The sequence below is a fragment of the Pelophylax lessonae genome, assembly GCF_965119305.1.
Source record: "Pelophylax lessonae genome assembly, chromosome: 3".
Classification (NCBI taxonomy): domain Eukaryota; kingdom Metazoa; phylum Chordata; class Amphibia; order Anura; family Ranidae; genus Pelophylax; species Pelophylax lessonae.
The window spans coordinates 384,523,516-384,537,801 of record NC_138770.1 but is presented as its reverse complement, the minus strand read 5'-3'; the positions used below and the strand labels follow the sequence as shown (position 1 = coordinate 384,537,801).

General features: G+C 42.2%; 1 protein-coding gene across 1 annotated transcript in view; it reads left to right on the top strand.

Moving 5' to 3' along the window:
- Window positions 1-14,286, top strand: part of ASCC3 (activating signal cointegrator 1 complex subunit 3) — a 1,118,804-nt gene that overhangs the window by 88,444 nt on the left and 1,016,074 nt on the right. The gene's annotated exons all lie outside the window — the stretch shown is intronic.

Genomic DNA, 14,286 nt, shown 5'->3' with positions numbered 1-14,286 from the left:
TTCAATGTGTTATCCTAGGGACTTCAATATTGCATAATAGATCTGTTATCAATAATTTAAGTATTAATTACCCTTCAATTATCAGACTATGAACTTGAAGGATCGGGAAAATGCCCAAAGGACTTGCAGGATGTGTCTAATCTTCCAACTATCTTCACATTTGTCCTGGAAACCAGCTCTAAAAATCCAGCTAAAAATTTCAATAAAAAATTGGATGAGGAAGAAAACAAACAAATTGATGGTGTTTTCTAAGTAATTGATAAAGTTGCATTGTATGATACAAGCAATACTCGTTTTACCGTATATTTGGTTTGCTGAGATGAACCGAGTATATAATATATACTGCAATCAGGATAAAAATAAACTTCTAAGTACGAAGATGCCGGACTTCAGATAAGGAGTCCTGTCAGATAGATATATATTTTCAGTAAACTGTTTATAATCTCATATTCAAGAAAGAAAATCATAGGATTTTCGTTGAATGATATTCTCATATCCATTATCATTATACCTCAAAAAACACCCATTAGTAACAACCATTCTTTACCTTATTGCTGGTTTGGTTAATAAAACTGGTTCCTATGATGTGGGTAAGAAGAAATATAGATCTCCAATACAAGGGAGTATTTCCGGAAAAAAACAGATCCCAGTGATTTGAGCCTGTAAGTGAATAGATATTCTCAATGGGCCCATTTCAAATGAATGATAGAGGGTAGGAGAAGCCAACCAAACTAGCAGATCGATGCATGGTAAAATCAAAGGGAACACATTAAATCCTCCATTACCTCTATGCAGGCTCCTTCCTCTCTCATCGACAGTCCAGACAGACTGTGGGTAACCATGCTGGTGTTTTAAGTGTCTCCTCCACTCCGGCGGCGTCTGACGTCACCGCCAGAGTGAGAGCAAAGTACTATCAGCTGTCCAGGATGAACCCTACGAACGGCGCGTGACCAGATTGGATAGCGGCGTCACGTGATCGGCTTAAACCCGGAAGTAGAGGCAGTCAAACCTCCGGTATAGCGGTTTCCATATTTATTATGGGCAAGAAGGGCAATGTATAAAAATTAGCGATTATTTGTTTATAGGCAAACAATGGAAGTAAATAAAGCCCTATATATAGGCTAAATATACCCAAAGGAAAAGGTAGTAAAGGTCCCCATTTGTTTATTATTCAATAATGAGAAAACATATACATAGAAAGCCAGGACCAAAAATATATGGGCCAACAAGACAAGATCTATAATTAAGTAAGGTTACTCTACCTATAATTTGCAGTTATTAAATTGAATAAATAGTAAAAAATAATCGCATTGAATATATATAGTTCATCAGTTAAAGGTTAGTTGGAAATAATTGCCTATATGATTCTGACATTTTTTGTTTGATATTTAATCAGGTAATTCCTGTATAAAGCTACATAGGACTAGCTGAAAAATGATAATGGATCACATCAGTGGGCAGCAGATAGAGTCGGTGACCTCCGCTCAGATCAGGGACATAGATCAAGAGAAACGGAGGGCACCCTGGGTGCTCATATGGGGTCACAGTTGCAGCAGGAAGACCTGATGTCTCCAACCACTAGAATGGGCCAAAAGAAGAAAAGGCATGCCTACCTCCATATTGGGCCAAGTCCAAAGATACAACTTATAACATTCTGTTCAGTTGCAACAAAGAAAGCAAAGAATCACAAATAATATTAGGAAGAACAAATAAATGAACAGAAAAGAGGGGGGAGAGAATTCTCCCAAAATTTGCAAAATAGAAGCACAAACTTTATTAAAGTAATTAATTTACCCCTAACCAAGGAAGGGTTTAAAGCTTATAGTGTCATTAATTCCCGGGTATCTTGTGGCTGACAAATTAAAAATCCACTTTGTTTCTCGTTGTAACAAGTTTTTGTCCATGCTTCCACCTCTCTCATTGAGTGGAATATGCTCCAGAGCAAAGAACTTCATCATCCTGTCGTCAAATTCATGGTATAAACCCATGTGACGGCTAATTGGACTTGCAAATTTCTTACTCTGGACCAATTTAACGTGGTCTCTGATATGATTGAAAAAAGGTCTCTTGGTCTTTCCATTGTAAAAGGCTTGACAGGCACAATACATTATGTACACAACCCCTACCGTCTGACAATTTGCATAGAAGGTTGGTTTGTAGATAATCCCATTAGAGAGAGTTATTTCACTGGCATTTGATAAGTACCTACAGAAATTACACCTTTTGCAGGGGTAGGTACCCGTCAGATGTCCTCGTGATTTGTGGGAAGAAGGGACATAGTAGCTGTGAACCAATTGATCCTTCAGAGACCGAGATCTCCTGAAGGTAATTTGTGGACGATTTCCTATATGCTTGGCTACCTTTTCATCAGCCTCGAGGAGGTACCAGAATTTGCCAAGAATTGACCGTACTTGACTATGTTGGCCAGAGTAGAGTAGTGTGTAATTAGGCGCACATTTCCAAGTTCCTTTTTCTTTTTGTTACCATAAATTAGAGCATTTCTATCTAGATCCTTGGCTCTATGATAGGACTTCTTTAAACATGACTTACTATATCCTCTAGATAATAGACGATTTTGTAGACCCTTTTCCCTATATCTCAAAATCTTCCAACCTGGTGCAATTGCGCCTAAGGCGGAGATATTGGCTAAAGGGTATACTCGATATTAGAGGCATGGGATGGGAGCTATCTGCCTTTAAAATAGTGTTCCCAGCTGTAGTTTTCCGAAACAAGGTGGAACCAATGGTACCATCCTTGTCAATATAGATCCTTATGTCCAAAAAGTCTAAGCTCGTTTGGCCATACATGGTGGTGAACTTCAAATTGAAATCATTCACCTTGAGGATGTTAAAGAATTCCAATAAAGAAGTCAATGAGCTAGTCCAAATCATAAAGATATCATCAATGAACCTTCTCCAGAGGAGGACCCCAGAGAGAAATTCCCTGAGATCCTCCCTGGAGAAGAGATCACGCTCCCTCCCCCCCAGGTGCAGGTTGGCGTAGGAAGGGGCACACTTGGTCCCCATGGCCACACCCTGCACCTGGAGGTAGTGGGAGCCCTTGAATAATCATATATATATATATATATATATATATATATACATATATACATTATAGAATTATAATAAGTTGGGTATTGACTTCCGCTCCGCAGGAGTAGCTAGGCATAAAGACTTAGTCAAAAGAACAAAGGCATTTGCATATACACACCCATGGAGGCTGTTCCATCTGGTCAATACCCTGCAGTGATCACTCCCAACTCAGTTTCATTCTGCCTAGCGTCAGGAGTAGTTAGGCTTCCCTGTGCTGGGGCTACAGTCTCAGCCTATCTAATCTTTTTTTATTTGATTTTCTTTTGAAAATGTCAGTTTTCTCTTACTTTACTAGCTGTTTATTTTGTCAGCTTTAGTTTTAGTCAATTCTTCGGAAGAAGATGGATTCCTGCGGTGCTGGGATTCGGACTGACCACCCTGGTTCTCGAGGGTCAGATGGACCCCCAGCCCGCCATCGAGCATTCAGCCGTGGTTCGTCCTGGCACTATGAACGACTCATCCCTGTTCGCAGCAGGGATGCAGCCGTGAGGTGGCTACCTCACAAGACACATCTGCGATGCTGCAGTGTCATGTCCCTGGCTAACGGCACATCCTGTTTGCAATGGATGCTTTCCTATTTGCCCTGCACTCTGGGTTTTCTCTGTGAAACATGTCTATTCAGGGGGTGGGGGAGGTGTAAGGTGCATGCTGGGAAAGATGACATTGCTTGCATGTCAGTGAGTCTGGTTCCTGCTAGCTGCCCCAGCTACAGAGGAAATAGTAGCTCTGCCTGCTCCCACTTAACTGAGTGTCACTGGCAATAACTTCCTGGTGGGTTGATGTCATTTCCAGGCACCGAAGGCTGTAGTTATTAGCCTTATTATCTGTTTAGGTGGGAGAGGAAGGGGTTGCTGGTTCCTTTGCTGGTGGTCTCTCCCAGCAATCGGCTGACAGCATGCCACACATAGAAGGGCTGATTCTGCACTAAAAATCTAGGTTCCCATGGCATCCATGGGACACAAGTAAGGCCCCTTCACACTTGTGCGACTTGTCCTGCGATTTGGAACTGCAAAGTCGCATGACAAGTCATACTCCATGATTTCCAATGAGTACCGTTCATATTTGTGCGACTTCAAAGTAGGGATAGACCGATATGGTTTTTTTTTTAGGGCCGATACCGATATTTTGGTCAAAGCGTATTGGTATTGGCCGATATTTTGTACCTTTTTTAAATTTTGAAAAATAAGACAATTTTTGACACAAATCTGGTACTGAACACGATAATTTTTGTTTAATGCTCAATGGCTGGCTGTCTGGCACCCTGTGGTGGGTGGCTGGCTGTCTGACACCCTGTGGTGGGTGGCTGGCTGGCTGTCTGGCACCCTGTGGTGGGTGGCTGGCTGTCTGGCACCCTGTGGTGGGTGGGTGGCTGGCTGTCTGATATCCTGTGGTGGGTGGCTGGCTGGCACCCTGTGGTGGGTGGCTGGCTGGCACCCTGTGGTGGCTGGCTGGCTGGCACCCTGTGGTGGGTGGCTGGCTGGCACCCTGTGGTAGGTGGCTGGCTGGCACCCTGTGGTAGGTGGCTGGCCCAGGGGCTGTGGATAGCTGGCTGTCTGGCACCCTGTGGTGGGTGGCTGGCTGTCTGGCACCATGTGGTGGGTGGGTGGCTGGTACAGGGCCTGTGGGTGGCTGGCTGGTACAGTGCCTGTGGGTGGCTGGCTGGCTTGTACAGTTCTTGTGGCTGGCAAGTACAGGGCCTGTGGCTGGCTGTCTGGCTCGCTGGTACAGTGCCTGTGGCTAGCTGATACAGGGGCTGTGGATGTGGGTGGGTGGCTGGCTGGCACCGGGCTGCTGTGGGTGGGTGTATGGCTGTGATACACTCCCGCGAGACTAGTCCCCACTCCAGACGAGGCTGTCCAAGGCGAGGGAGGTGGCCTAAGAAGGCAGAATGATGTCACAAAAATATTGGCAGTTCCGGGGCTGATACTGATATATCGGGAAAAGTGCATATTGGCCCTCCCGATAATCAATCTATCCCTACTTCAAAGTAGTCCCTGCATTACTTTGGCCTGACTTTGATGCATTTTGCGGTCCATAGACCTCAAGATTACACAGGCATTACTTCAGGTCCAGTCAAAATCGTGGCAAAATAACGCCACTTTTAGGTCGTACAAGTGTGAAAGGGGCCTAAGCAGAACATTGCTTTTCCTACTTGTGTTTACCTGTGTTTGATCCTATGTTCTTCACCTAGCCTGTAATATGTTATATGGGGCCTCCTTTGTGGCTCTGAATTGAGAAATTCTAGGTGAGGCTCTGTTAACTCTGAATTAGTAGTTCTTAAGGAGGAATCTGCCAGTGCCTGTCACAACCTCTTCTCAATCATAAACTGGGAGTTAGACTCTACCTTCTAATCTTTCAAGTCTCTCTTGGCAGACATGGAACCCCCTGCTCAACCTTTTTTTGTTCCTGAATCTCCAATTCCTGTGCTGTCAGCTTCAGGGGATTCTTAGAAGGTGGATAATGCGGGGGGATATTAGTGACCCCACTCCTTTCCAATTGGACCCATTCAGTAAAGGAGGAGGATTTGTCCTTTAGAAGTTCCAGATTTTAGCAATTAGATATCTCTCAGACTAGCTCCCTTTGTGTTCTCATTCATGACTGATCAGCTTGGCAAAAAGATTTCCTTAGTGGAGGTGTCTATTTCACATGTGCTGGCCTGGAAAACATATGAAAAAAAGAGTTACTGGGCAAGTCTATCTCTGGATTCTTTTTTTTTTTTTTTTTTTGCAGTTAACAGCAACATAATGGTTACACTGTCAGATCTCACTGCTGCCACTAGACTGTGATAATAACGCTATCAGTCTCATCCAGGGCAGCCATCAGAAAATTCGGGGCCCCTTACAAAGCTTTAGGCCTGGGCCCCCAAGGCTTGACCACCAACATTCCCCAGGGCCTCGCAGCGCCCCTGCACCCACATGGAAAGAATGCACCAAGGACAGGTGCTCCTCCCATCTCCTGACCCTGCTGAGAGGCTGGGCCCCTCAGGATGCCCGGGCCCCCTACATGTGTATGGGCTGTCCCCCCACATGTGTATGGGCTGTCCCCCCTCGATGGCTGCCCTGGTCTCATCCAGCGCACAGAGTTTCTAGGTAGCAGGACAACAATCTAAATACCAGCAGACTGAGAGTGAATGGCACTGGGGCAGGTTATGTAGTACACAGTGTATATGGTCTTTGTAAATAAACTGTGCGTGTGTTTCACCAAGAACTGTTTGCTGTGCCTTTTTAAAGTATTGTAATCTTATCCAGGAAGTCACACACCCAACTGTGTATGTCCATAAGATGTGCTGTTTCGTGACCCAGGACTAATGTGATAATTAATCTTATTGTATGGAGCTTTACTTCAAAAATGTACAATAAAACATGCTATGTGCAACCATACAAAGTGTGTATATACTGTGCTCAGGCATACACAGTGGATATAAAAAGTCTACACACCCCTGGTAAAATGTCAGGTTTCTGTGGTGTAAAAAAATTAGACAAAGATAAATTATTTCAGAACTTTTTTCACCTTTTAATTTAACCTATAAACTGTACAACTCAGTTGAACAACAAACTGAAGTATTTTAGGTGGAGGGAAGTAAAAATAAAAAACTAAAATAATATGGTTGCATAAGTGGGCACACCGTAAACTAATAATTTGTTGAAGCACCTTTTGATTTTGTTTACAACACTCAGTGTTTTTGAGTATGAGTCTATCAGCATGGCACATCTTGACTTGGCAATATTTGCCCTCACTTTGCAAAAATACTCCAAATCTGTCAGATTGTGAGGGTATCTCCTGTGCACAGCCCTCTTCAGGTCACCCCAAAGATTTTTAATCGCATTCAGGTCTTGGACTGGCTGGGCCATTCCAAAACTTGAATCTTCTTCTGGTGAAGCCATTACTTTGTTGATTTGAATGTATGCTCTGGGTCGTTGTCATGCTGAAAAATGAAGTTCCTCTTTATTTTCAGCTTTCTAGCAGAAGCCTGAAGGTTTTGTGCCAATATTAACTGCTATTTGGAACTGTTCAGAATTCCCTCTACCTTGACAAAGGCCCCTTTTCCAGCTGAGGAAAACAGCCCCAAAGCATAATGATGCCACCACCATGCTTCACTGTGGGTATGATGTTCTTTTGGTGAAGTGCAGTTTTGTTTTTGCACCAAACATATCTTTTGGAATTATGGCCAAACAGTTTAACCTTGGATTCATCAGACCATAACACATTTTCTCACATGCTTTTGGAAGACTGCAGATGTGTTTTTGCAAAATGTATCCAGGCTTGGTTGTTTTTCTTCGTAAGAAAAGGCTCCTGTCTTACCACACAGCCAGTACTTGCCAGATATTCCTGCAGCTCCTTTAATGTTGTTGCAAGCCTCTTGGTAGCAGTGTTAATTTTGGCATCAAATTTTGATTCAGTTTTAGTTAGTCTTTTGACTAAAATGCCATTTTAGTTTTAGTCCCTTTTTAGTCATCTTATTTTAGTCGACTAAAAGTAAATTTTAGTCATTAAAAATAATTTTAGTCTAATGTGTTTAGTTAAATTGTAATGCATTATTTAGGAATTTCTATAGAATTTCCAAACTCATTATATACTCCTGAAGTAAAAAAATCTAATATGTTATTATTTATGGTATTAAGTTTTGAACAAACTCAGATACAGATTTACCCACTCCGGATGGTCTGAGAAGTCCTGTAATGCTGCATAGTGCCCTGGATGGAGGTCTGTTATGATGCACAGTGCTCTGGACGGTGGTCTGAGAAGGTCTGTAATGCTGCAGAGTGCTCTAGACGGTGGTCTGAGGAGGCCTGTAATGCTGCACAGTGCTAGATGGTGGTCTCAAGTCTGAGGGATGGCCTGTATTGCACAGTGCCCTGTATGCCGCTGCCAGTGGTTGTAGGAAGCCTGTAATAATGTACACAGATGGTGGTCGAAGGGGAGGTCTCAGGCCTGCTGTAACTGTAATGTACACTAGTACTACACATTCACAGTCTGCTCTGTGCTCTTAACGTGGGCAGACATCTCATTAGTCGGGACTCAGGAGTGGAACAGTCTCGTCAGGACTTGGGAGGCCTGCCTGTAATGCACAGCACTGCTCTAGTCTCTGGTAGTCGTCACGGACGGTGCACATAGTCACTTCAACTTGCTTGCTTGTTTGCGAGCAGAAGCTGGGGGAGCTTAGTGAAAACGAGAATTTAGTTCACGAGGGTAAACCTCCCTGCCTCACATTTTCGTCCAAACGGATTGAATTTTGGTTATAATGTGCTGTAGTTTTGGTTTCCTTTTCGTCACTGTAAAAATGCCTCTGACAAAAACTGTGAAGAAAACTTTTTCGTTGACGAAATTAACACTGCTTGGCAGCCTCCCTGACCAGTTTTCTTCTTGTCTTTTTATCAGTTTTGGTGTGACATCAAGTTCTTGGTAATGCTACTGTTATGCCATATTTTCTCCACTTGATGATGACTGGCTTCACTGTGTTCCATGGTATATCTAATGCCTTGGAAATTCTTTTGTACCCTTCTCCTGACTGATACCTTTTAACAATGAGATCCCTTTGATGCTTTGGAAGCTCTCTGCGAACCATTGCTTTTGCTGTAGGATGCGACTAAGAAAATGTCAGGAAAGACCTACTAGAACAGCTGAACTTTATTTGGGGTTAATCAGAGGTACTTTAAATGATGGCAGGTGTGTACTTCTCTTTAACATGAGTTTGAATGTGATTGCTTAATTCTAAACACCGCTACATCCCCAGTTATAAGAGGGTGTGTACACTTATGTAACCACATTATTTTAGTTTTTTATTTTTACTCCCCCCCCCCCCCCCAATAAAAAAAAATGATTTGTTAGTTTTTCAATTGACTTGTACAGTTTATAGGTCACGTAAAAGGTGGAAAAATCTCAGAAATGATTTATTGTTGTCTAATTTTTTTTACTGTACATCACAGAAACCTGATATTTTAACAGGGATATGAAAATTTTTTATATCCAAATGCAAATGGTTTAAAAATCTGGCTGCAACAAGTGCAATTAAATTAGACAGGTGTTCCAAAAGTTCATGTAAAATGACTGGTGCTCCAACGACTCTTGTGCTTGCATAAAATAAATATATTGTCCAACTTCCCACATGCAGGTCATAACGAAATGTCCTTGTGCAAACAAAATATTCCAAAGTGCATGTGCATCACCACTGTGCCTTAAACAAAAAGATTGGTTGCTTACCAGATGGCATGATCCCACCAAGAGATCATATGCGTGTATGTAAAATCACCTCTGAGGGTAGGTGGTCAGTCAGCCTCAAGAAATGGATCCAAGCTCGTGTATCTCACAGCATGTAGTGATAGAAACAATGGGGAAGGCTCATAGTGCATTAATGTATAAAAGCTCATTTATTGAAATCAAAATTGCACTTACAGCATGGTTGTTTAAAGATAATCATTCCTTTGTGCATGGCCGTGTGCAGAACTGTCCGCACTCATAGACGTCATGCTTCTGTCTCCGACCCTACACACCCTACTGCCAAGTTAATCTCTCACATATGGTGGAGACAGCAAACATCTGTGTAAGCAGGTATAGTGAATTGCCAGCATGAAAGAGTTACTGAGATAGCTCGTTTTGGCAAATGTTAATTAACAGCAGAAAAATCATGAGTAAAATGGGCAAATGAACAATTGCAACAGAGCCTTGCAGTCCAACAGCCAGTACAGGTAAAAGTTGAGCCCTGCTACAGGGAATTGCTGTAACAGCAAGAGACAAGACACCAGCAACAAACTAAAGCAATAATGTAGCAGCTTCTGCACAGACAGCAGGCCGATATGGAAAGTGAATCCAGCATTATACTGCCTTTCCGAGTAAGCTTATTACCACAGATGACTGCGGATAATGACCCTGTGTTTTTTGTACCACTTTTTAAATTTCTGTTGAAATGGAAAATCGGCCTAAAGAACAATGGGCTGACTGGGGGACCCACTATTATCTGCAGTTCCAATGGCCTTATATGACTAGGAAGCTATGGCAGCAAGAGATTATGCTGCTTTGAAAGAGAATAAAACCACCCAGATCACAAAGGTATGACATCATCCATTTTATTATGAAGTGGCTACAGCCAGAGAATTTGTCAGAACCACAAATTGTGGAACTCCCTTCTGGATGATCTATGTACATTATTGCAAGGATTGTAACAACCTTCATTGCAGATTCCTACCTTTTGTTATTCTGAAGAAATAACTGTTTGTTCCTCTGTGCCCCTGTGCTGGGTGGGTCTAATGGGAGTGGTTTCATAATTATCAATCAGCTGTGCAGCTGCAGAGCACTATTGAGGTGATCTGCTGGGTCTGCATCCCTTTAGACATGTTCCTGTTGGGAGTATCTCACCAAAAATTACATTTTTGTTGCAGGCGATGTCTAAAATCTGACTTGTATCTTAGGCAGACTTTTGGGAAAATGTTTCAGTACGCATTCTGTGTACAAAACAACTCCAGGTAGCCAAATTGCATTGCATTTTCAGAAAATATCAGCGGCTGCAGATTGAGAAGGAAAATTTTAATAACATTCAATTACAATATGACTTGTGTCGCAATTGTATACACTTTATTATTTTTTTCTTTATTTGATATTTAAACCTGTAGGAAGTGTCCGAGCTGGACCAGTATGACTATGCTCAAAAAAAATAAAATAAAACTTTAAGCAATATTAAACCCAAAAGAAAATATTTATTCTGTTTCAGTTTACCAATGCTCAGATGTGATGAGACTAAAATAGTGTGCATGGACACATTGTATAACACTGTTTGCTTCTAGAAGCAGAGTAAAAATTTTTTCTAAGGGCTCTTTCACACGGGCGGTCCGATCAGATCCGCCTGTCAGTTTTTTAGGCGGATCTGATCGGATCCTCCATGCAGCTCTATGGGGCAGCGGGTGTCAGCGGAGGTGACCTCCGCTGACACCCGCTGCCCTCCGCATCCGATCCTGTGCTGAAATCTGGACGGATGGAAACCCTATTTTTCCATCCGTTCAGTAATCGGAGTGGATCTGATGAGAGCGGACAAGCGGTCCGCTCTCATCCGATCCCCCATAGAGGGCAGCGGGTGCTGAGACACCTCCCTCTCCGCTCTGCAAGCGGAGACGGAGCTGTCATCCGCCCGGCTCAGCGGGGATTGCGGATCGATCCCCGCTGAGCAACACGGATCCGCCTGCAGAGGCGGACCGTGTGAAAGAGCCCAAAAGCTGCTGCTAGGAGCGTTTTTTTTTTTTTTTAAGCTCAAAACATGCTAGAAAAAACGCTGGATGAAAAACACTGATAATAGTGTTTTTGTGTCGGCTTGTAGTAGCAATTTAGAAGCTTTTAGGAGCGTTCACAATTTAGCGCCGGTTCACACTACCGCGACGCTACTTCCCGGGGCGACCTCCGAGATCGCGGTGCGAGCAGCGCGCCGCGACCTCGGATCGGCCGCCACGGACTTCATAACATTGAAGTCTATGGCGGTCGCCTCCTGGTCGCCCCAAAGAAGCTCCGGACCCTTTTTCTAAGTCGGAGCGACTTGTGTCGCTCCTATTAGAACGGGTCAGCAGCTTCCCTATGGGAGGCGACCTGCGGCAACCTGTGAGGCGACCAGGTCGCCTCACAGGTCGCCTTAGTGTCAACGGGGGCTTATTAGTGTGTTTACAGTAGATGAAGAAACAGCTAAAAATGCTTCAAAACAGTTGTTAGTAGTGTTTTAATAGCGTTTAAAAGCATTTAGAAGTGTTTAACGTCTTTTCCCGCAGTAAAAATGCTCCCAAAAACTCTAGAAATTTTTTTTTTTCTGCTCCTAAATCCTAAGGCTTGAAAAATGCTTCTAGCATAAAATAGTGTGCATGGACAAATAGGATAACACTAGCTTCTAGAAGCAGAGAAAAAATGCTCATAATAGCTTCTAAGCTTAAAAATATGGTAGTGTGTATGAAACGTAAAACTTCTATCCCAAAAGGAAAGTTCAGCTTCAATTTGTTACTGTATCCAAATCTGCTAGTGCTTCTAACACTCCCTTCCCCTAGAATGACAGTGCTGCTGTCCAAATCTGCCCTCTGTGCTCATTCATCCAGAGTGGCGTCTGTATAATACAGGAGCCGTTGTACTGGCCAGATCACCAGGGGAAAACTGAAGGAAAAAGCTTAAAAAAGAAAACGAATAAAGCCACTAAATCTAATGATTAGTCGGATGCAATATATTACATTTTTGGTTTTGGGTTTAATACAGCTTTTAGCTTTAATCCTCACAGCAAAATGCTTTAAAAAAAAAAGGTGGAGTTATAATAAAAACACACACAAAAAAAAAAAAACTTATCATAAATTAGTTTAAACATAACAGTGTGCACATGAAGGTATTTGATCCTATTTTGATAATATAATATAGGCAATAATAATTTGAATTGGGGTAGTAAACCAGTTTGAGCTGACGTGGATTAGAAATCTGAAAAAAATAATGCTTTAAAGCTTTTATGTGCTTGATTTATTTAAATATAGATTTGGTTTAATCCCAGACGATCAAAACGTTTGAGATAGGATATAGTTTAACACCAATATGCTGGTATATAAAGTCTGTTTTCAAGAACTTGAAGATATGGCAGTTTCTTTTCTTTTGAAACTTTTGTCCAAACATGATCAAAGAAGCATGCATTCCTTCAGCTATCACAGGAGTATTACTCAGAGGCTTGAAATGTGTGTTAAATGTAAAGTGTGTTTTCCTGTAAATCAGTGAATGCAGCTCTCTCCAGTGAATTCAGAGAAGGTTCAAGCAGGATGTCTTCTTTTGAGCCTGGCCTTTTCCAGCTGTAAAAGCCATAATTTCTTCATTACATATGACATTCATATCTTATATATTTTGCACTTCGAAAGAGATTGGAGCCTGGAATTTGCAATTCCATTTTTGGTAGTTTATAAACGATTACTATTGTGAGCCACAGCTTAGATTCTGTATAATATGTACCAGATATCAGCATGTGTCATTGTCCTATATTTTAAAACATTCAAACAAAAGTTTAGGTTTTCTAAATGCATTTTTTTTATTTTTAGCATGTAGCAGCCATGTTGTATTCAATTATAATTTTTACAGTCCAAGATGGCAAGTAAACATTTTACCTAACTATTGGCTGTTGTGGTGACACCACATTAAAATACTGGCAAATAAGCTATTTCTGGTGTCACCAAGGCTTGTCTTGCATGCTGCATGCAAACCTTCATTGGGTTTACTGCCCCTCCACTTATCCTTCTGCCCATGGTGGTGGATTGTGAGCAAAATTCCTTCCTGTGTCGTTCTATGTTCTCACTTGTGTATGCATGAATACACACAAAATCACACAGGGTTTTTAAAACGCTTCAGGCACTTCTTTTGCATGTTTTTTTTCACATGGGGCAGCCTATTAAACTTAATGGACCGCCCTAAACGCAACACACTGAAATGCCCGCACCATCGCACCTTTATGGTGTGAGCAGAGCCTTATGGCTGGTTTTCAGTATAAGGGTTTCATTATTATGGTGTGGGCCAGTAGTACTGGATGTGACTGGATTTTAAAAGATGGATTGTTAATACAAAAAATATTTATTAATTTATTACAAGTACTTATGTAGCACTTATATATATATATGTATATATATATATATATATATATATATATATATAAATATAAATATAAATACATTCACATCAGTCCCTCCCCTCAAGAAGCTTACAGTCTAAGGTCTGTAATTCACATTCATGGATACACATACTAGGGCCAATTTAGACAGACTTGATCTAATTTTCCTACTTAAAGCGATTTTAAAGGCATTTTTTTTTTAAATAATATGGATGCAATGGATATACTCACCTGCCTTGCACAATCATACTTCACAGAGCGGCCTTGACCTCCTTTCCTGGGGTTCCCCACTTGCACTGTCTGCTTCTATTCTTCTGTGTCCGCCCCCATAGCAAGCGCTTGCTTTGTGGGCAGACATGTTGCACCCAATCCCGAGCCGTTGACACACACAGCAGGGCTCGCCCTGCCTCTCGCTCTCTGCTTACAGGATTTAACTGACAGCAACAGGAGCCAATGGCTCCTGCTGCCCTCAGCCAAGCTTGTAGCAGTGGGAATAGAAGAGACAAGACTGACAGATGGGCACTGCTCAGGCTCGATGAGGGACTCAGATAAGTGGGGGGGGGGGCACAGAAAGTGGCAAATGTTTTTTTACCTTAATGC